This window comes from Myotis davidii, unplaced genomic scaffold (genome assembly GCF_000327345.1).
Source record: "Myotis davidii unplaced genomic scaffold, ASM32734v1 scaffold699, whole genome shotgun sequence".
Classification (NCBI taxonomy): domain Eukaryota; kingdom Metazoa; phylum Chordata; class Mammalia; order Chiroptera; family Vespertilionidae; genus Myotis; species Myotis davidii.
The window spans coordinates 794,293-796,843 of NW_006291007.1; the positions used below are offsets into that span (position 1 = coordinate 794,293).

General features: G+C 43.5%; 1 long non-coding RNA gene across 1 annotated transcript; it reads left to right on the top strand.

Moving 5' to 3' along the window:
• The first annotated feature begins 6 nt into the window (after nt 1–6).
• Nucleotides 7–568, top strand: LOC107183127. The gene is made up of 2 exons (XR_001513896.1): nt 7–98; nt 224–568. It is a non-coding gene; the product is annotated as an uncharacterized LOC107183127 (long non-coding RNA).
• The last annotated feature ends 1,983 nt before the right edge of the window (nt 569–2,551 follow it).

The window sequence follows — 2,551 nt, forward strand, 5'->3', positions numbered from 1 at the left end:
AAACCGCTCCCCCGCGGCCGGACAGTCCTCGGCGGCAGGGCTCGTCCGGCTCCCGGCCCTCGCGCACCTGAGTTCCGCTGGTGGCGCTGGGCTTTCAGGTGAGGAAGCCGGCCTGGAAGGCTTCTCCCCGCGGGGACTAGGGGGCGCACTCAATCACCTATTATATCCGGAAAGCCGCTCACCAGTTCTATTTTAACTCCTTTTTCACCTCTGGGTACCTTAGGACGTCTAGGAGACTTCCCATGTGATAAAGACGGTACAATTAGCAGGACACATGGGAAAGATAAAGCTGCCCTCCGATCGCCTTTCAGGCACGCCAACACACACACATCCGTTTGATCAAAGATTTCAAAATGTAAAGGGACGCTCCTCCCTTTAAAAAAGAAAAGGTGAGCAGATGGGAGAATTGTTTAAATGCTTGAAGAAGGCCTTTCTACACTGTGGACAAAAAGGGCCACATGCTAACCTGACTAACGCAGTAAAGGACTGCCTGGCAAACTAAACTCAGACACCTAAAAGGATGTCTGAAATTAAAACCTTTTCAATTAAAAAGCAGTTTATAGCCCTAGCTTGGCTCAGTGGATGGAGCGTCGGCCTGCGAACTGAAGGGTCCCGGGTTCGATTCTGGCGAGGGGCACATGCCTGGGTTGCGGGCTCGGTCCCGCGAGGGTCACACGCCTGGGTTGCGGGCTCAGTCCCCAGTAGGGGGTGTGCGGGAGGCGGCCAATCGATGATTCTCTCTCATCATTGATGTTTCTATCTCGGTCTCCTCCCGCCCTCTCTGAAATCAATAAAGAAATATGTTTTAAAAAAATAAAAATAAAAAGCAGTTTATAGTAGATAGTCGTGTCCTGGGCCAGCATCTTCCCTGACAAAGACCAACTTTGATATTAACGGAACCTATTGTCTTGATCATTTCCATAAATAGGTGAGAGTAGTAAGATTAATGCACATGCTTTGGAGAAAAATTTGAATATATCTGTCAGTGTTTTCAATGCACATGCCCTTTGACTATCAAAGAAACACCGGGACATCATCAAATAGATACACTCACATAAGTGCAAAAATATGAGTCCGCATATTCCTTGCAGCATGGCTAGTAATGATGACAAACTGAATGTTGGTCAATAGAGGAGTGATAGCCGAAATCGGAGGCGGCCAATCGATGATTCTCTCTCATCATTGATGTTTCTCTCTCTGTCTCCTCCCTTCCTCTCTGAAATCAATAAAGAAATATATTTTTAAAAAAAATAAAAATAAAAGGTAGTTTATAGTAGATAGTCGTGTCCTGGGCCAGCATCTTCCCTGACAAAGACCAACTTTGATATTAACCGAGCCTATTGTCTTGATCATTTCCATAAATAGGTGAAATAAGATTAATGCACATGCTTTGGAGAAAAATTTGAATATATCTGTCAGTGTTTTCAATGCACATGCCCTTTGACTATCAAAGAAACACCGGGACATCATCAAATAGATACACTCACATAAGTGCAAATATATGAGTCCGCATATTCCTTGCAGCATGGCTTGTAATGATGACAAACTAGACATAATCTGAATGTTGGTCAATAGAGGAGTGATTAAATAAGTTATGGTGCATGTGATGGTAGGCAGAATAATGACTCCCTAAAAATGACCACATCCTCATCTCTGAAACCTGAAAATATGAGTCCGCATATTCCTTGCAGCATGGCTAGTAATGATGACAAACTGAATGTTGGTCAATAGAGGAGTGATAGCCGAAATCGGTTTGGCTCAGTGGAGAGAGCGTCAGCCTGGGGACTGAAAGGTCCCAGGTTCAATTCCGGTCAAGGGCATGTACCTGGGTTGCGGGCACATCCCCAGTAGGAGATGTGCAGGAGGCAGCTGATCGATGTTTCTCTCTCATCGATGTTTCTAGCTCTCTATCTCTCTCCCTTCCTCTCTGTAAAAAATCAATAAAATATATTTTAAAAAAAATAGAGGAGTGATTAAATAAGTTATGGTACATGTGATGGTAGGCAGAATAATGACTCCCGAAAAATGACCACATCCTCATCTCTGAAACCTGAAAGCGAGTTACCTTATGTAGCAAAAGGAACTTTGCAGATGTGATTAAATTAAAGATCTTGAAATGGGAAGATTATTTTAGATTATGCAACTGTGCCAAATGTAACTACATGTATAAGAGTCTTTATAAGAGAGACAGGAGGCCAGAGGAAAAGGCAATTATGATACCTGAAGCAGAGATTGGAGTGGTTTGTCTTCTTTCTTGGCATCATTCAGGTCTCTGCACAAATGTCACCTCCTCAGAGACCGTCTCTGGCTGTCTTATGTAAAAGGATATCCCACACACACCTCTACTGCTATCCCATCAGTCTATATCCTATCTGCATCACACTTACCACACCCGACAGTATTTCTTGTCTGTCTCCCCACTAGCATGTCAGCTTATTCAATGACATATCCTCTATCCTAGTCCATGGCCTATGTGCTCAAGAACTCTTTTTTTTTTAACTATATTTTATTGATTTTTTACAGAGAGGAAGGGAGAGAGATAGAGAGTTAG